Source organism: Cetorhinus maximus, chromosome 16 (assembly GCF_964194155.1).
Source record: "Cetorhinus maximus chromosome 16, sCetMax3.hap1.1, whole genome shotgun sequence".
Lineage (NCBI taxonomy): Eukaryota > Metazoa > Chordata > Chondrichthyes > Lamniformes > Cetorhinidae > Cetorhinus > Cetorhinus maximus.
In genome coordinates this window covers 56238436-56259380 of record NC_135894.1, presented here as the reverse complement: position 1 = coordinate 56259380, position 20945 = coordinate 56238436, and the positions used below count along the sequence as shown (strand labels likewise).

At 45.0% G+C, this 20945-nt stretch overlaps 1 protein-coding gene and 1 long non-coding RNA gene across 4 annotated transcripts in view; one reads left to right on the top strand and one right to left on the bottom strand.

Annotated features, from left to right (window-relative positions):
• Positions 1-20396, top strand: part of LOC144691602 (uncharacterized) — a 38960-nt gene extending 18564 nt beyond the window's left edge. The window contains exons 3-4 of the long non-coding RNA XR_013579176.1: positions 19953-19992; positions 20360-20396. This is a non-coding gene — a long non-coding RNA (uncharacterized LOC144691602). The remainder of the gene's footprint in view (positions 1-19952; positions 19993-20359) is intronic.
• The window catches only part of il1rapl1b (interleukin 1 receptor accessory protein-like 1b), a 1487064-nt gene that overhangs the window by 268065 nt on the left and 1198054 nt on the right, over positions 1-20945 (bottom strand). The window lies entirely within an intron of this gene.

The window sequence follows — 20945 nt, the reverse complement described above, 5'->3', positions numbered from 1 at the left end:
GTGCTGACAAGTGGAAAATAATAGCTGCTCCCACTCAAAGCATTATTGCACCGCAATGCAGGGATTCTCCCAGCATTTTGTGACTATATTATAAAAAACTCTTTCTTTTACAAGCTTTTGATGCAGCAATGCAGAGAAGGGGTAAGTGTTAAGAATGCAAATGGATATGTGAGTATAAGCTAACTCATTTTTATTTTCCCCCACAAACAACTAATAATTGCTACCTATCCATTTACCGTTGTTACAGTCACATCGTTCTCTATCCTGCATTTACCTCTCTCAGTGAGTTTAGGTCAGTTCTTACAGCATGTCTTCTTGACAGCGGCTGTCTGAGAGACCAATTGTGGCCCCTTTTTCATTCAATCTCCACTGAATACTTGTAGAATAGCAAATACTCACTGGAAATTGGAATTCAATTGGCCAAGAAAATGCTGGAAATAGATAGATTCCACTACAGTACAGTACTGCAGGACAACAGCCCGTCCCTAAGGCTGCACTACTCTCCGTTCTTGCTGAATAGATAAATGCAGGAGTTGACACAGGGTTGCCGATGGCAGGTTTATTGGACAATTACTGGTTGGAAACAAAACACACTTATGTATGTCAACATATTCAGGGCAACCTTGCAGGGCAGTAGCAGAGCTAAAATATTATGGACACACATCATGGAGAGGGATATTAAAATTAGATAAGTTAAAGCACAAGAATTGATAAGTTTTGATAGGGTGAATGATCCTTTCTTGTCGCTAATTTTTTAAAATATCTTTTATGTTTCAGGTCAGTGGGGCCAGGACCTTGTTCAAAACAGTTGACATTTTACCTGTGAGCCTAAGCTCAGTAAGGGGTGGGTGAAGAGATGGAGACTGAGTGGGTAGCAAATTAGGTTCACGTAGTAAGTTCTGCTAAGTCTTTTTCAGGGTTAAATATAGATTGAGAATCAAGCACTGACATAGAACTAACAACCTGCAAGTAAATTAGACCAGCTTGTTAAAGAAGGAGCTGCCTGGTAGTGGCAGTTAACTGTCAATCAACTGAAAGCAGTTGGTTCACTTGGTGTTAATAACTGTAGCAGAAAGCTAAACTAGCTAGTGGCTCACCAGAGGGTCTATAAAAGAGACAGGCATTTCAAACTGCAGAATGAGTAAAGGGCGCATGAGGCGACAAGCAACTATACCAGAGCAAGATGGAGACCGAGTGAGTAGTGAATTAAGTTTGGTGCACAGGGTAAAAAGGTGTGGTATACACAGGAATTATTCTAAATTAATTAAGAAAGTAATTAAATTAAACTAACTAAACTACATTAGAGAGAGCCCATAAAACAGCAGGAGTTTGGAGAGAGAGAGAGAGAGAGAGAAAGAACAAGCGCAAGGGTATGAGAGAGAGAGAGCAAGTGAGAGACCATAAAACAGTGGAGAGAGAAAGAAAGAAAGAAAGAGAGAGAAAGAGAAAGAAAGAAAGAGAGAGAAAGAGAAAGAAAGAAAGAAAGACAGACATGATTGGTGAGTGACAGGTAAGTTATTATATTATACTATGCAGTAAACACTTTATATAAAGTTTAAGAGTACAGTGTGGCCATGTGGAATGTGCATCCTGCAGGATGTGGGAAGTCGTGCAGGCACAAAGCGTCCTCAATGACTACATCTGTAAGAAGAGTCACCACCTGCAGAAAGCTCTGGGATGTGAAATTTGAGCAGCTGTGGTGCCTCTGCAAGGCTGAGGATTATGTGGATAGCACGTTTAGAGAGGCGATCATACTGCGGCTAAGAAGTACACAGGCAGAGAGGGAATGGGTGACCACCAGAATATCTAAGATAACCAGGCAGGTAATGCAGGAACCCTCTGAGACTATCTCACTCTCTAACAGCTTATCCATTTTGGACAGTGGTGAGCGAGATGGTTCATCAGAAGACTGTAGTAAGAGCCAAGATCGTGGCACCACGGGTGGCTCAGCTCCACAGGAGGGGCAGATAAAGACTGGAAGTGCTATAGTGCTAGGGGATTCCATAATTCGGGGAGCACACAGGCATTTCTGCGGCCATAGGTATGACTCCAGGATGGTGTGCCACCTTCCTGGTCAAGGATGTCACAGAGTGGCTGCAGGACATTCTTTTGAGAGAGGGTTAACAGCCAGAGGCGGTGGTCCACACTGGGATTAATGGCAGAGGTAGGAGAAGGGATGAGGACCTGAAAGCAGGTTTTAGGGAGTTAGGAAGGGAATTAAAAGCAGAACCTCAAAAGCAGTAATCTCAGGGTTACTCTCAGTGCCACGTGCTAGTGAACATAAGAATTGGAAGATTGAGCAGTTCAACACTTGGCTGGAGAAATGGAATAGGAGGGAGGGATTTGGATTTCTGACGCATTGGGACTGGTTCTGGGGTAGTTGGGACCTGTACAAGGAGGATGGGTTACACCTTAACAAGACTGGGACTAAGATCCTCGCAGGGGTTTGTAATGCTGTTAGGGAGGATTTAAACTGGAATGACAGGATGTGGGAACCTGAGGGGAAATTCAGAGTGGAGAGGAGAGGAACTGGCAGAGGGAAGGAGGGGAGTATTAAATGGTAAGAAAGAGATATCAGAGTTGCATCAAGGTAAAGACAGTTAGATTAGACAATAGTAAGTCATTGGATGAGGTCAGAGTAAGGGAGAAAGTGAAAAAGCCTAAATCAGTTTAATGTGCATGTATGTGAATGCACGGGGTGTGATTAATAAGATTGGTGAACTATAGGCACAGGTTGACAAATGGAATTCTGATATTATTACTATAACAGAGACCTGGCTTAAAGAAGGGCAAGACTGGGCTTTAAATATTCCTGGGTACATGGTGTTTAGGAGAGACAGGAAAGGAAGAAAAGGGGCAGTGGGGGAGTGGCGGTATTGACTAAAGATGACATTACAGTACTGGAGAGAGAGGATGTTCCAGAGGGGTCAAGGATGGAATCTCTCTGGCTCAGACGTAAGGAATGAAAAGGTGCAATAATGTTGACCGGTATAGTATATAGACTACCAGCTAGTCAAAGGGATATAGAGAAAGAAATATGCAAATAAATAAAGAGAGGTGCAACAATTATAGCGTAATTATAAATGGAACTTCAATTATCCAAATATAAGCTGGGATAGGAATAGTGCAAAAGGACAAGAGGGACAAGAATTCCTAAAATGTGTTCAAGATCATTTTTTGCAGCAGCATGTTTCCAGTCCAACGAGAGGATATGCACTTTTGGACCTGGTTCTGGGGAATGAGTTGGCCCAAGTGAATCAAATCTCAGTGGGAAAGCCTCTAGAGAGCAATGACCATTGTATCATAAGGTTTAGGTTGGCCATGAAAACAGATAAGGAACAATCCAAAGCCGGGATAATTAATTGGGAGAAAGCCAACTTTGATTGGATGAGAATGCATCTGAGTCATGTGAGTTGGGATCAAATGTTGGCAGGGCACATGGTGGTTAAACAATAGGTTACCTTCAAAGAGTACTGCAGGCAATGTCAATATATATTCCCTTGAAAGGAAAAGGTAGGACAAATAAATCCAGAGCACCCTGGATGATGAGAGAGATAGAGGTGAAGATGGAAAGAAATAAGTATGCGTACAAAAGATAGAAAATACAATGGAGAATCAGGCTGAATATGGAAGGACCAGAGGGGAAGTGAAAAAGCTAATAAGGAAAGCAAGGAGAGAGCATGAAAAAAGACTGGTAGCTAATAAAAAAGGAAATCCCAAGGTCTTCCATAGGCATATAAATAATAAAAGGGTGGTTAAAGAAAGAGTAGGGCTGATTCGGGATAAAAAAGGGGAGGTGTACATGGAGGAGGAGAAATAGTGGAGGTATTAAATGAGTACTGTACATCAGTCTTCATAAAGGAAGAAGATGCTACCCAGGCCAAGGTGAGAGAGGAGGTAACTCAAAGAATTTCCAATGAGGAGCAGGTCATTTTAGAAAGGCTATCTTTACTTAAAATAGATAAGGTACCAGGACCAGATGAGATGTCTCCAAGGGTACTGAGGGAAGTGAGAGTGGAAACTGCAGATGTGCTAGTGATAATCTTCCAGTCTTCCTTAGACACAGGGGTGGTGCCGGAGGACTGGAGAATTGCAAATGTTATAACCTTGTTCAGAAAGGGGTGCAAGGATAAAGCTGGCAACTATAGACCAGTCAGTTTGACTTCAGTGGTAGGGAAACTACAGTTCGGGCAAAATCAATAGTCACTTAAACAAATGCAGGACAATTACAGAAAGCCAGTATGATTCATTAAGTGAAAATCATGTTTAACTAACTTGAAGTTTTTTGAGGAGGTAACAGAGAAAGTTGACAAGGGCAGTGCTGTTGATTTGGTGTAAATAGATTTTAAAAATACATTTAATACAGTGCCACACAACAGACTTGTGCGCAAAATTCTAGCAATTCTAGCTCATGGAATAAAAGGGAGTGTAGGTACTTGGATAAGAAATTGGCTGAGTGACAGGAAACAGAAATTAGTGGTAAATGGTTGTTTTTCAGATTGGAGGAAAGTTTGTGGAGGAGTTCCCCAGTGGTTAGTGTTGAGACCCTTGCTCTTCTGATGACCTAGTCTGTGGTGTGCAGGGCATGATTTCAAAACTTGCTGATGCTACGAAGATTAGAAACGTTGTCAACTGTGATAAGGATAGTCTTGAACTTCAAAAGGAGATTGAAATGCTGGTGGATTGGGCAGACAAGTGGCAGATGAAGTTCAATGCAGAAAAATGTGAGGTGATTCATTTTGGCAGGAACAATACAGAGAGACAGTATAAAATAGAAGGAGAAAATCTAAAGGAGGTGGAAGAACTTGGTGTATACGTACCTAAGTCATTGAAGATTGCAAGGCACATTGAGAGAGCGGTTAATAAAGCACATAGTTTTCTAGTCTTCACTGATAGGGGCATTGAGTACAGGAGCAAGGAGATCATGTTGAATTTGTAAAATACACTAGTCAGGCCTCATCTGGAGTACTGCGTCCAGCTCTGGGTGCCATACTTGAGGAAGAATGTGAAGGCATTAGAGAGACTACACAGGAGATTCACAAGAATGATTCCAGGGGCAGGATTTTTACCTTGTTGGGAGGGTGTGGTGGGCGGGCCCGGGAACGGTTGTGAAACCGCCCGCAATCGGGCCTCCTTTGCGATTTCGCATTAGCTGGGCAATTAATGGCCAGCCAGCGTGAATCGCACACTGAGACGCTTAACACTGCCTGGGTTTTTTTGTGGGGGGGGGGGGGGGGGGGGGGGTGTTGGGAGAGAGGAGGAGGGCGAGTGTGGAAGTCAGTACATGCGTGCCGATGCGCTCAGTGAAGCTCCCTGAAGGCACAGAGCTGCCTCAGGGAGCTGAAGATTTTTAACATTAAAAATAAAGAATTGAAAAGGAAGGAAAACGTGTCCCCTCATATGACTCTGTCACATGAGCAGGGACATGTTAAAAATGAGTTTTGAAAGTTTTTATTTTTTTTAAAATCACTGATCGAAACCTCATCCCACCCATGCATGAGATGCCACAAAAAATGCAAAGGCCACTTGGCCTTTTCTTCCGACCGCCAACTGTAAGGTTGGATGGGCAGGGATAATTTCAATTAAATTAATTAATTAATTAATTAATTGTCGGCGAGCGCACTGCAGACTCCTGCGCGCGACCACTGACTGAAATATCACATGAGTGCACGATGACGTGAGGGCGCTACCCAAACATCATCACGCGCTATTTTTCTCTCGTTCGGGTCGGACACGCCAACCGGCCGACAAGGGGAAAATTCTGCCCCAGGGATAAAGGACTGTAGCTATGAGGGTAGATGGGAGTGGTTTACCTCGGAGAAAGGAAGGCTGAGAGGAGGCTTAGGGCAGAAAATTCCACTCGGTGGGCGGGCGTGGGCCTGACCCGCTCGAGCGTGAAATGACGCATGCTGACGTCGGCCGAGCGTGCCGTCAACACGCAGTCGGGCGATAGTTCAGTCGGCGGGCAGGCGCCGGAGCTAGCAGTGTGCCCACCGACAATTAAAAGGCCTGTCCAGGCCATTAAGTTAGCAATAAACGTAAAGTTTTCACTGCCCGTCCAACCTAACGGTTGGCGGGCAGGCAAAAAGACCAAACAGCCTTTGCATTTTTTTGGAAACCTCATCCACGGCCGGGAGGAGGTTTCCAAAAGCAAATAAAAATAAAATAAAAACTTAAATTTTTCATTGATAACACGTCCCCACTCACGTGACAGAATCTCATGAGGGGACATTTTTTTTACATTTTTATTTTCTTTATTTTTTTTTAAACATCTCCTCATCTCCCTGAGGCAGCTCCGTGCCTTGGAGATTATGCAGCACTGACTCGCGCAAATGCGCGAAGTTCGCGCTTGGCAGGCTAGCACTCCCCTCCCCCCCCATCGCAACAGCACAGGTAGCGTTTCACGCTGGGCTGGCCTTAATTTGCCCGCCAGCGTGAAATTGCGGTGCAGTGCCGATTACGGGCAGTGGTCAGCTTCCCAACCGCCCCACCTGCCCGCCTGCCGAGGATAAAATTCTGCCCCAAAGGTACTCAAGATCTTGAGGGGTATGGACAGGATAAACAATGAGAAATTGTTCCCTCTTAAGGCAGTATCAAGAACTAGAGGGCATAGATTCAAGATAATTGGCAAAAGATTTACACGTGATGGGAGGAAATGTTTTTTTCACCCAGTTTGGGGCTGGTGTCTCAAACAAACTTCCTGAGAGGGTGGTGGAAGCGGGTTCGATCGAGATATTCAAAAGGGAATTGGATTGCTACCTGAAAAGAGAGAATGTGCAAGTTTACGGGGATAAGGCAGCAAATTGGGACTAGGTAGAATGCTCTTTCAGAGAGCCAGTGCAGACTCGATGGGCTGAATGGCCTCCCTCTGCACTGTAAAGATTCTGAGATTTTGTAAAATAGGGTAGTGAAGTCCTATTTACGACCATAAGACGTAGGAGCAGAAGTAGGCAATCGGCCCATCGAGTCTTCTCCACCATTAAATGAGATCATGGCTAATCCTCAACTCCATTTTCCTGCCTTTTCCCCATAACCTTTGATTCCCTTACTGATTAAAAATCTGTCTATCTCAGCCTGGAATATACTTAACGATCCAGCCTCTATAGCCCTCTGCGGTAAAGATTCACTACCCTCTGAGAGAAGAAATTCCTCCTCACTTCTGTCTTAAATGGGCAACCCCTTACTCTGAGATTATGTCCTCTGGACCTAGGCTCTCCCACAACGGGAAACAATCTGTCAGTATCCACCCTGTCAAGCCCCCTAAGAATCTTATATGTTTCAATAAGGTCGCCTCTCATTCTTCTAAATTCCATTGAGTACAGGCCCAACCTACTCAACCTCTCCTCATAACAAAATCCCTCCATACCCGGGATCAATCTAGTGAAACTTCTCTGGACTGCCTCCATTATCAGTATGTCTTTCCTTAGATAAGGGGACCAAAACTGTTCACAGTATTCTAGGTGTGATCTAACTAGTGCCTTGTATTATTTTAGCAGGACTTCCCTATTTTCATACTCAATTCCCTTTGGAATAAAGGCCAACATTCTATTTGCCTTCCCTATTACCTGCTGAACTTGTATGTTAGCTTTTTGGGATTCATGTACGAGGATTCCCAAATCCTTCTGTGCTGTAGCTTTCTGCAGTCTTTCTCTATTTAAATAATATTCAGCTCCTCTATTCTTCCTGCCAAAATGCATAACCTCATATTTTTTCACATTATATTCCATCTGCCAAGTTTTTACCCACTCACTTAACCTGTCTATATCCCTCGGTAGATTCTGTGTCACCCTCACCACTTGCCTTCCCGCTTATTTTTGTGTCATCTGCAAACTTGATGATTGTACATTCACCTTCCTCCTCCAAGTCATGAATATATATTGTAAATAATTGTGGCCCCAGCACTGATCCCTGTGGCATTCCACTAGTTACAGGTTGCCATCCTGAAAATGCTCCCCTTATCCCAACTCTCTGTTTTCTATTAGTTAGCCAATCCTCTACCCATGCTACCCCCACCACCATGGGCTCTTATCTTACTAAGTAGCCTTGTGTGCGGTACCTTATCAAACGCCTTTTGGAAATCCAAATATATTACATCTACTGGTTCCCCTTTACCTATTCTGCTTGTTACCTCCTCAAAGAGTTCTAATACATTTGTCAGACATGATTACCCCTTCATGAAGCCATGCTGACTCTGACTTGATTATATTATGTATTTCTAAATGCTCTGCTATTACATCCTTTATAACAGATTCTAATATTTTCCCAATGACGGATGTTAAGCTAATTGGCCCATATTTACCTGTTTTTTGTCTCTCTCCCTTTTTGAATAAGGGTGTTACATTGGCAGTTTCCTAAACTTCTGGGGCTTTTCCAGAGTCTAAGGATTCTTGCAAGATTACGACCAGTGCATCCACTATTTGTGTAGCTACTTCCTTTAATATCCTAGGATGCAACCCATCAGGTCTAGGGGACTTACTGGCTTTTAGCCCCATTAGATTCCCTAGTACTTTTTCTCTGGTGATAAGATATTTATTTCCTCCACCCCTTTTGCCCCTTGACTATTTAGTATTTTTGGAATGCTATTAGTGTCTTCTACCATGAAGACTGATGCAAGTTATTTATTCAACTCCTCTGCCATCTGCATGGGGACCATTGCAACCAAGTGCAATATCTGATCTACTTAGAGTTAAAACACAATGGCAGTTATCAAATAGCAACTACAAGTTTCAATACTGAAGCTGACTGGAGTTACCCAACACCTGGCTCCAACCTGACTCAGCAGGTGGTGGTAGGTTTGATATAAGTGATAGTTTAAATTTTTCTGCAAAAAGTCTCATAGTTTGCTGGCAGATTATATGCACTCGATAGTCTGGCGAGTTCTGAAATCTGAGTGCCACTATGTGTGCAAGCCTCTAGATGACAATGCCGTGGGCTCAAATTTCTGCACGTATTCTTCAGATTATCTGCTGTAACTTCACCAGAAGCTCTGCAGAAAACCCAGAGAGCTGGGGAGGTTGGGTCATTGAATATATTCAAGGCTGGGTTAGATAGATTTTTGATCAAAAAGGGAGTCTACAGTTATGGGGAGCAAGCAGGAAAGTGGAGTTGAGGCCACAATCAAATCAGCCATGATCTTATTAATGGCAGAGCAGGCTCGAGGGGCTGAATGGCCTACTCCTGCTTCTAATTCTTGGGTGGGGCACTGAACTCTTTCTGAATTAACAACAGTTTAAGGTTGATGCTTAATAGTTCTTTCACTGTACGCTCCTCATGCCGTCTCTGAGCTCATCTTGACTGAGACCCACCTCCTGTTCCCTCGATCCTATTCCCACTAAACTGCTGATCACCCAACTTCCCCTCCTGGTCCCCATGTTAGCCGATGTTGTAAACAGTTCTCTCTCTTCAGGTGTTATCGCCCTTTCCTTTAAATGTTCCATCAACAGCTCTCCTCAAAAAAAAACCCTTGACCTCACCAACCTTGCAAACTGCTGTCCCATCTTCAACCTCTGTTTCCTCTCAAAAGTCCTTAAGCTTTTTGTTGCCTTCCAAATCTGATCTCCTCTTTCTCAAAACTCCATGTTTGAATCTCTCTAATCAGCCTTCTTCCCCTGCCTCAATACCAAAACAGCTCTTATCAAAGCCACAAATGTCTTCTAATGTGACTGTGACAAAGATAAACTATCCCTCCTCATCCAATTTGACTTGCCTGCAGCCTTTTGACATGGCTGACCACACCATCCTCCTCCAATGCCTCTCCATTGTTGTCCAGCTGGGTGGGACTGCTCTCACCTGGTTTTATTCTTATCTATCTAACCATAGACAGGGAATCACTTGCAGTGGCTTCTCTTCCTGTTCCCACACTGTTATCTCTGGTGTTCCAAGGATCTATCCTTGCCCCCCCCTCCTATTTCTCATCTCTGTGCTGCCCCTTGGCGACATCATCCATAGAAAGAGCATTAGTTTCCTCATGATGACACTCAGCTCCACCTCAGCGCCACCATCTTGACTCCTCCAGTGCTGCTAATTTATCAGACTACCTATTTGACATTTAGAACTGGATGAGTAGCTACTTTGACCAATTTGAGAAGACTGAAGCCATTGTTTTCAGTCCCAGCTTCAAACTCCATTCCCTAGCTACCGACTCCAAACCTCTGGCTGGCAATAATCTGAGATTAAGCAAGTCTGTCACATTTGATCCCAAGGTGAGCTTCCGACCTTATATTTGTGCCATCACTAAGACCGCCTGCTTCCATCTCTGTAACATCTTTTGACTTTTCCCCGTCTCAGCTCATCTGCTGCTGAAATCCTCATCTATGCTTTTGTCACCTCTAGACCCAATTATTCCAATGCATTCGTGACTGGTCACCTACAATCTACCCTCTGTAAACTTGAGCCCACACAAAACTCTGCTGCCCATGACTTAACTCATGGCAAGTGCCACTCCCCTATCACCCCAGTGCTTTGTCAGGGGGCTAAAACCTCACTCTATATTTTTATAAAGTACATTTATATCAGCATAGCTAATTTATAAAATCTTTAAAAAAAAACTGGACAAAGGGTTTAAAATGACTGAAGCCATGATTGGCATTCAAAACAGCTGCCACCTTGTTAGCTCTGAAGAGGCATTGGGGTAGGTGTGGGAGGGAGGGAGGGAGGGGGGCCAGGGTGAAGCAGCAAGTTCAGCTGACACACACATTGGCCAACGGCCTCATAAGAATCTAAAGGGTGGGAAGTTGATTGGGAGGAGTAGCAGTGGCCAGAAGAGGCCCATGGTTTAATGTAGAGCTGGGAGGAGTACCAGCTTGGTGGCAGCTTCCAGTGGTCCCTTTAGGCTGAGTGCTGAAAGAAACTGACTGAAGCATGCATGACATGTGTTGTGGTCACTCATAGGCCGATTTATCAAATGGACCCAAGCAGGGGTTAGGTCACCAATTTGCATGTGCAATGGATCAATGTCAGTTTTGCAACTGTGTCCTCAATGCCCTAACCAATGTAACATGCAGTGCATCTTCAACACAGAATCTGTGTGTGCACATGACCCACTACATTGGAGCCTTTTCCAGGCATGCCTGGAAAACAGGCGTCATATGTTGTATGATGTTACATGTGCCTGCATGCCATTGTAATGTAAAGGTGCTTTGCAGAACAAGGGTTAATGTGTGACTGGAAATTAGCACCACCCAAGGTACGATGTATAGTGTCACATAGTATTAGACTCAGAGAACAGTCTCGAGAGTACATTCTGGAAGCAGCCTACCTGCATGGCGGCAACACCATGCATGACAGTAACTTGGGATCTGTAAATAGTTAAAGGTTAACAATAAACGGTTCATGTTTGAATATACAAGCCTCAAGATCTCATCATTGAGACAACTAAAGAACCCGTCTTACAACACTGTACATTCCAATTCCTACCATGGTGCATTAAATGAAGTTGACACAAAGATTTATGTCATGATACATCTGCGCATGTGTCAGCGAATGGCTATTTTGGTTATTCTTTCAGTAGGGGACTGTGCTAAACAACCAAGGGCCTCAATTATTATTTCAATTAGAGGAGTCTCCACTATAATTTGAGATCAAAATATCAAAAGTTCTTTAAGCACATAATTTTACTCTTAGTGAATTAAATGATTACTCCTGTGAAAATGCCCAGTTAGAACTGAGGTCATGAACTCTGTAATGACTGAAGACAAAGAAAAGCAGGATGTCATTATGTAAATGCGATACTCTGAAATTTCATATTTTACTATTGCTATTCAAGAGATTATCATAAAAAACCCGAAAGAGCGACCAGTAAACCTATGCAGAAACCTGAAAGGAAGATTATTAGAGTCACAAAAGCTGGGCAAAGAAATAATAATCATAAACTGCAACTGAGCAAAAAATAATTATTTTGCAAGCATTTTTCACAGTTCAAGTTTATCATTTATTCTCAGTCCTGCTGTTAAAAAGAAATTGTAACATTTGACCTGAAACTTGGAACATTAACTTTACAATGCCTGCTCTGAAGGGAGTTATTATTTTTATTAAATGGCTTCCAATTGCCTTGTGTACAGATGTTTCAAATGTTGGTCTGAAAAGCTTTTCCAATTTATTTGAGCAGAGCATTAAGTTATTTAAAATAAATGAATTAGGACTATTATGGCTGCCATCGACTTTTAACACACATTGCGCACCTCTTCCCACCCCAGCCTCACCAATTACAGTTGCCAACTGTGATTACACGTATTCCTGGAAGTTTCCTCACATAGCATGCCCTCACGCTCCACCCATTAGTCGGCCAACATATCCATCCTTGACAAACAGCCTTCCGACACCAATTGGAAAGCAAAAAGACTCATTCTCCAATTGTATGGCACTTGACTGTTAGCCAAACAACCTAATTTTTCCAATTTTTAATATTCTTACATGTGGTAAAAAGAAATGTTCAAAGAAAATTAAAAAGAACTATCTTTTTTAGTGTCCCTATGATTTTTCTCCAGGGTTGCACACAGCAGCGTTTTGGAGATTGATCTTCAATTCCTGGAGACTCCAGGACAATCCTGGAGGGTTGGCAACCCTACCTCCTACCCAGCACACTCCCGACACCACCACATTGCAAAAGTTACCACAACTTGGAGCTATTATGCTCCTCTCTCTCATTGCGCCATAACTAATTCTGTTGCAGTTTGCCACTTGACGCCTCCAGCTGAACACAATCTCAACGTGTTGAACCTACGTAGTGCAGTTATTGTGTATTGCATTAAGACTAACACATGATCGACTGCAGGCAACCATTAGTGAGCTATATTTACAGCTCTCGAACAGGGAGGGCAACAAAGCAACAATAAATGCTCGGCTATTACAATATATTACAACAGCAATGAACAAAACCAAATAAATGGTGAACTATATAGCCAGCAAAGTAAAAATAAGTGGGAAGAAGTCATAATGCTCTCATCAGAGCACATCTTAAATACTGCATCCATTTCTGTTGAGACATAGGACTGATATTTAAGCGCAAGACAGAGTGTGAGGAAGAGTTAAGGGGCAGTTTCCCAGGGTGGAATCATCCGAGATTTGCACTGAGTGATAGCCACATTGGCGGCTTTTTGCGCCATATCGTCCTATCCCCGGTGCGTTGTGCCTCATTAATAATGCATTCCTGGGAAGCATGCCAGATTGTAGCAGGGCGGCCTCTGATTCGCCCGTCCCACCGTCACCTCAGGCCTTCAGTAACCTGGGTGCCATGTTTATAGGGCGCTCCTGCATAGAGCTAGCTCTCTCTAAGGGATCAAAAGCTGCTGGAAAGTCATGGCTGCCAAAGGGAGGAAACATGCTGCCCCCAAATTTAGTAATGCCTCCCTTGGGTGCCTACCGGACGCTGTGGAGGCCCGCTGTGAAGTCCTCTAACCCCGCTCTGGGCAAAGACCGGCAAACAAGGTCACCAATCCACCATGGGAGGCGGTGGCAGTGGTGGTTAGTGCAAATGCCTCGCAAAAGAGGACAACCACCCAGTGTTGAAAGGGGATTAATGATCTCCGTTCTGCCAGGGTAAGTCACACTTCTCATCAATCTCAACTCTCACAATCACACATCCACAAGGATCCCACTCACTGCCAGATCAAGGGACATCACCATTCACTCTCTCACACACCCCTTCATCTGCCCTGCGGATCATGTCCTCATCACATCCATGGCACCACTCACCACCCACACATGCCAGGCATCCTTCTCATCTGGCCTGGCAGACATCCTGCTTACACTCTCTCCATCTGTCTTCATGCAGGACAAGCTGGCACACAACAAAAGGGAGAGGTCACAGACTGGTGAAGGAATGTCTGACATCAAGGTCCCCACAGACTTTGAAAATAGAGCCATCCAGCTGGCTGGCGATGACCTGGACCATTCCTGTGCTGACTGTGAGGTCGGCGGTACTCAACCAAGTGAAGATCCAGCAATGCAGCAACCATAAGAGCATAAGAAATAGGGACAGGAGTAGACCATTTGGCCCCTCGAACCTCCCCAGCCATTCAATAAGATCATGGCTGATCTTGTGTTTCAATTTCCACATTCCCATCTACCCCCAATAACATTCAATTCCCTTGCCTAACAATAATCTACCTACCTCTGCCTTAAAAATATTCAATGACCCCGTCTCCACCACCTTCTGAGGCAGAGTTCCAAAGTCGCACAACCCTCAAAGGAAAAATTTCTCCTCAAATCTGTCCCAAAAGGACAATCCCTAATTTTAAAACTGTGCCCCCTAGTTCTGGACTCACCCACGAGAGGAAACATCCTTTCGATGTCTACCTTGTCAAGGCAGTTCATGATTTTGTATACTTCAATCAAATCATCCCTCACTCTTCCAAACTCCAGTGGAAACAAGCCAAGTCTGTCCAACCTTTCCTCATTAGACAACCCACTCATTCCAGGTATCAATCTAGTAAACCTCCTTTGAACCGCCTCCAATACATTTACTTCCTTCCTTAAATAAGACGACCAAAACTGCACACAGTATTCGAGGTGCGATCTCACCAATGCCCTGTATAACTGAAGCATAACATTCTTACTTTTATGGTCAATCCCTCGCGTAATAAAGAATAACATGCCATTAGTCTTCTTAATTACTTGCTGTACCTGCATACCAACTTTTTATGACTCATGTACTAAAACACCTAGATCCCTCTGCACCTCAGGATTATGCAGCCGTGTTCCATTTAAGTAATGCTCTGATTTTTTGTTCTTCTCGCCAAAGTGAACAGCTTCAGACAACCATGCTGCGAGTGAGTTCCCTTATTCCGCAGTCCACTGCCATGCACTAATTATCTCTCCTTGCTTTCACATGCATATCTGGGAAGCAGCTGAGGGGGTCCATGAGCCAGGTCCTCGGCTCAAGCCTTGAAGACACCTTGGAAGAAGAATCAGATGACACCCTAATTGAAGACCTGTCACAGCGCTCACCCACACCCCCCACCAGCACAGAGACACACACCTCAGTGGGACCTAGTTCTTGAGTAGCCTTGGGGTCACAATCTGGTGAGCACATCGCTCTGTCTGATCCACAGCAGGTGGCAGCAGGAGTTTCCCAGGTTTCCGGCACACAGAGGACTGCTGGAGGCCAGAAATCTGCTGAGGCTGAGTCAGATGAGGAACCTCTGGACTCAGTTGTACCTCAGTTGCTGGAGCTGCAAAGGCAAGCTCGGGAACATCAGGGAGGGATGCCTGCTGCACTCCTCAGATTGCAAGGCACGATGGAGGAGTCCACCTGCCTTCAGGTTGAGGTGATAGCACCAGCATGCCAATGCACTGAGGTCAACAATGTTAGAATGATGGCCGCCATGGGCACCTCGGTCCAGAACATTGGTGTCCTGTGCAGTTGTGCAGGACCATCGCTGGTGCCATAGTTGGCCTCCAACAGTGTCAACGTGACAGGGGTGTGGGGCAGCTCGATCTCACTCCAGCTACCCCTTCTCCTCAAGGAGTCAACCAGGGGCCCTCGGGCACCCATAGGGAGGAGGCTGAGCAGGTGCGTGCCCCGGGGCCACCCACCCAGGTGACTCCGAGAGTGTCCGGCCCACCTGAATCCCCTCTTCCTGTGACCCCAGCAGCTCCAGCTCCACACACTGAGCAGAGTGCCAATGTCACGCAGCAGGACCCCAAAAACAGGCCGGGACCCTCCAGGGATCAGCTCTCTAGAGGACGCCCATCAAGGTCATCACAGACAGTGTGCAGCAGTCAGTAAGCTGCCTCCACCTCTGCTGTGGATGTCTGGGGAACACGAAAACGTAGCAGCAGGGTTAGGAAGGTTAAGAAGATGTAGTTGCACAGCCTAGGCCTGGGTGTTAATCATTTGTACTTAATGTTCACTATTGTAAATAAACTCCTAAGAATGTCTCCTTGCTATGATGAGCTGTGTTTACGTCACTCAGATGTGAAATCTTGGTTCCTGCACAAGATAAAGGCAGGTGTCTCAGTCCAGGGCCTCTTCCCTGTGCAGTGTGTAACCTTCAGACCAAAGTGATGGTTTGACTTCACACTCCTTGGGCACATTAATGATATCTGCACCTCGATGGTGCTTGCCATTGCTGGCCGAGTGCTGTGGGCAGGCACCACAGAGTTCTGTCATTCTCTCTGTGTGCCCTCAACAAGTTTGAGGTGGGTCTGGCCCCAATCTCTTCAGCGTCTGTGGCCAGCTATGCTCCTGAAGGAGTCAGGTAATGATGGCTGACAAAGGATCAGGTTCATTTAAAGTTTCATGGCCGCGTCTCTATGATATGACCCTGATCACAGAGCGCAAGCGAACTGCCCTCAGCTAGACAGGAGTCAGACATTCACAGAGGCTATGTGAAAATCTATGGAGCGTCCTCACTGCATATCATCATCATCATCCTGGAATCTGGTGAATATTAGGGCCTCTGCTGAGTTTCCATGACATGAGCCTGAGCCATCAGCCACACAGGAGCCAAACATTCACCAACACAAGGTGAGGATGTCAGGACTGTGCTCACTGTATCTTGTCATCATTCACCACGAACCTCGCAGCTATGAGGGCTTTCTGAGCATGCCTGCCTCAGTTGGCCAGTGTGATGGCCTCATCACCAGCATCCTTGCCTTCGAGGACCTCATCACTGTCATCTGCTTTGACGTCCTCCTCATCGGAGGATAAATGCAGCTGCTCCTCAGCCAGGTTCTTCCTCCTTTCCAGCATCAAGTTGTGGAGCGCGCGGCAAGCGATGATGATGCACGACACCCTCTGCCCATTGAGACACCGGAACCTCATTTTCAAAATTCCCATAGTTTGCTCCACCAAAGTCCATGTCGTGGCATGAGCTTTGTTGTACAGTTGCTCTGCTGCAGTCTGAGGCTGCCACACAGGCGTCATCAGCCAAGTGCTCTGTAGATAGCCCCTGTACCTGGAGGCCTCTGAGAGATGTCAGGGATCTGAGACCTGCTAAGGTTGTAGGAGTTGTGGATGCGCCCTGGGAATCATGCACAAGCCTGCAGGATGTGTTTCTGGTGATTGCACACCAGCTGAACATTCAATGAGTGGAAGCCCTACCAGTTGACATAGTTAACTGCTTGTTGCCATGGAGATCTAAGCACCATATGAGTGCAGTTAATGGCACCCTGCACATGTGGAAAACCTGAAATCTGCACAGATCCCAGCACTCTTGCTTCCTGGCTTTCCTGATCCTGGGCAAAATGCACGAAGTTCTGTGCCTTTGTGGAGATGGTGTCCATGACATCCTGGATATATTTGTGCGTGGAAGCTTGTGAAACCCTACACAGGTCACCTGTGGACACCTGGAAGGAGGCACTGGTGTAAAAATTGAGTACTGCAGTCACGTTCATGGCCACTGGCAGTGGATGCCCTCCATATCCCCTTGGCGCTACATCCTGCAGCAGGTGGCATATATGACCGACCAGTTCCCTTGACATGTGCAGTCTTCGGCGACACTGGTTCTCAGTCATCTGCAGGCATGACAGGCACCGTTTATAGAGCCTGGGTCTAGTGAGGCGCCTACGAGCGACGGCTTATTGTGGATCTTAAGCTGAGTACACAGCAAGCCCTGTACCCCTTAAACTTGAGGGAGGTGCCCTTCCCTTTGCTGAGACAGGCACCTCTGCCACTCTCTTCTTCTCTGCTCTCTGTAAGCCATGAGGCATTCCGCTAAATCATCAGGCTCCATGATCCTGATGTTCTCCTCCTGCAGGTTCAAAGAGAGAGACCCGTGGGTTAGCGTTGGTGTCCTAAGAACCTCTCTTGGTTACATCTGAAGACCCCTTCACACATGCACACTGGATCACTTGCCCCGGCACTGCAGGAAAATGCGACTTACCTGTGCCCCCAGCGAATGTGCAGCACCTCATCCTTGATGTTCTATGGGTGATGCTTGCAAGTGCTGTGCAAGCTTGTATGCACCCACCTCCGAGTTCCCCTCGAAATTCAGGTCGTCTGCACCTTTTAAAGGTGGTTGTGAAGCACGATGTTCTGAAGTCACGTTGATGTGGTGGTAAATTTGACATGGGGGGATGATTCTGCCAAGCAGGGCTTTTAATTCGATGCAAATGTATGAAAATGATGTTCCAGATGGGCGGCGGCAGGAAACCCGGCCCATCATTGACGGGTGAAGCGGACGATTGCGAACTGATTTTACAATGGTGTAAAATTGATTTTTGGACTTCTTGCCCCTCCAGCCACCGTGACACCTGATGCCAATGGGGCAGTAAAATTCTAGCCCTCGTCTCAAAAGGACTGAGCTATAAGGAGAAATTGGAGAGACAGGAACATTTCAAACTGGAAAAGAGGCGTCTAAGAGGTATATAAGATAGATGTGGGAAAGGAACATCTAAATCTGGAATATTACCTAACTAACTTTTGAGGATAGGACAAGGTTCAAAATGGTCAAAGATAAATTTCAAGTGATGTCACAGGGAGAGTGATCAATATATGGAATAGACCTAAAAACAAAATAGTGGAGACAGAGCTCCTGAAATAACTGGATGCTGTAATGGGGGAAGATCAAGCTGTTTTGTGCAGGATGGATTAAGATGGGCTGAATGAATGCCCTCAAGTGTAATCATCTTGTGATTTTGAGACTCGGCTCCCAATTCCGATGCTGGATTTCACTCTCCGTCACTGGCGGATTTTAAGGTAGGGGTCACATAAATTCCAGTGGACGCTGTACATGCCGCCTACCCACCTGCTTCTGCCCCACCACAATTTTAAAAGCAGCGGGCAGCCTGCCCACATTGGGTCAATTGGGGCCCTTAAGTGGCTAATTAACACCCACTTCAGGGCTTCATTGCATTGGTGCTGGAATTTAGCCAGTGGCAGGAGAGGCCCACGCCAAAAGTCCAGCCCAGCAGCTTTCCCTGCAATGGGGTTGGGGTACCTTGGGTCCATTGGAGGCCGCCACCCCCCCCCATCCCCCCAACCCCCCAACCCCTGCCAAAAGTCTAATGCCCCAGGGCACCCTCCTCTGCCTGCCTATCTATTCCTGATCCTCAGACTTAACTGCAGCCCTGACTCCAGCACAGCTTGCCTTCTTTCAAGCCTTGCTGCAGTACCTGCAGTGGCCACCACTCCCAGTGGTGCTGCCGCTTCTGGAAAGCTGCTGGCCTCGGATTGGATGGCAGCTATCTGAAGCAGGTCTTCTTGTTGTTGAGAGGTGGAAGTCCTGCCTCAAGTCAATTAACAGCCATTAAATGTCTGCAGGGCAGCCATCCGGAGTGGAGGCAGGTTGTTCCCCTGAAATTTTAGCCAGAGGGAAAGGGACCACATCGCCTTGTTAAATCCAGCCCACAAACCTAGCATGTCTCGAGAATGGAATCCAACAGACCTTACTCCGTTCCTTCCCCAACCCCAAATAAATGCCCAGGCATGGTTACTATCGCCCCACATGATGGATCACTCACATAATTCTTTATTTAAAAGTCAAATTTATCATTTGCCTTGTGAGTACTTTTTTTTTAAAGCAGCTAGTTGGTAGCAGCAAGCATTAAATAGAAAGATAAATGCCTCAGGTTGTTGTGTTCAGGGAAAGAGGAATAACATTTGTGGATGGAGGAAGCAGGATTATGTGGCTGAGTTTTGTAAATACTCCTATAAATTTACTGTGACTTGTTTTGAATTACATATTTAACTCTGGCTGCCAAATGTATAGTGGAGCTTTAGAAATCCTCACAAACATGGCATATCTTGTTTCTATAAGCGTTAGCGTTGTCATATCCCACCAGGATTGTCCAGAAATTCTTCCAGGAATTAAGATTAATTCCCAAGAACCTTCTGTGAGCAATCTGGGTGAAACATCACTGGGGAGTGTTAAAGCACTGTGTTGGCAGCTCCTTTTAACACTTTCATTGACGAATTGCACAAGTATTAGAGTTGGAGCAGAAAATACTGTCTAAGGAATCACCTAATTTGTTCATGAGGAGTCTGTTCACTTTCAAATTAACATTTGCAGGTGAGGATGGACTTGTGCAACCAACAGTGGGAGTATGAAGGTGAGGATATTGGAGTTGCTCACATGATGAAGCCTCCTGGAATACATCAAAGCAGAGTTGGCAACTCATAGATACTTAAGTATTACTCTTCTACTGTGTGGACGTGTTAGCTTATTTAAAAAAAAAGGTAAAATGCAATGGGCCTCAGTTTCACACTGTTTAATCTGTGCCATTAGCAGCAATTCAAAATTTAGAATATTTTCCAGTCAGGTTTAAACATTTTTTAAACTGTTAAGGAAACTTAACCAATTTCAAATAAGATCAACATGTTAAGATTTCTAAATTTAGCAATGTTGTACCCATATAATGGGTTGAAATTGGCCGCTCAGCTTGTGCTGAATTAATCAGGATCCTTTCTTTTTTGTAGCCCTGGCAGCATCAACATCACCATAAAGATAAAACAGAAAAAAATACTGAAGATGCTGGAAATCTGCAACAAGGACAGAAGATTTAATACTGCAGGCATGGACCTTTCATCAGCACAGGGATATGTAACAGATGAACAACGTTTAAAAAGAAACACAATAAAAGGGGATGATGAATGAAAACACACACACGAGGGGGAAGAAATCAAATGACCTGTAAAATGCTTCATTAAAAAATAGGAGATGGTTCAATGTAGAAGTAACATTAGCATGAGACAATAGAAAGCATCATTGAGGAAATTAACAAAATTCAAGACATTTATGAGGCACAAAAAATGTGTGAATAACACAAGAGGCTCTGGGTTAAGGCAGATAGAAATGGAAGCATACTCCCCGATTTGAACACATGCAGTTCCTTAACAACTTGAAACATATTTATACTTTACTGAAGAATATTCTAAGCTGCCTTTTCCTTCTTCCAAGCTCCTGGCCATCTAAAGCCTGCTACACTTCGCCAGTTTTTCTTCCTTCCATTTCTAACAACCTCATCACCCACCTCCTCAGCTTCTCACACATCCTGCAATTTCT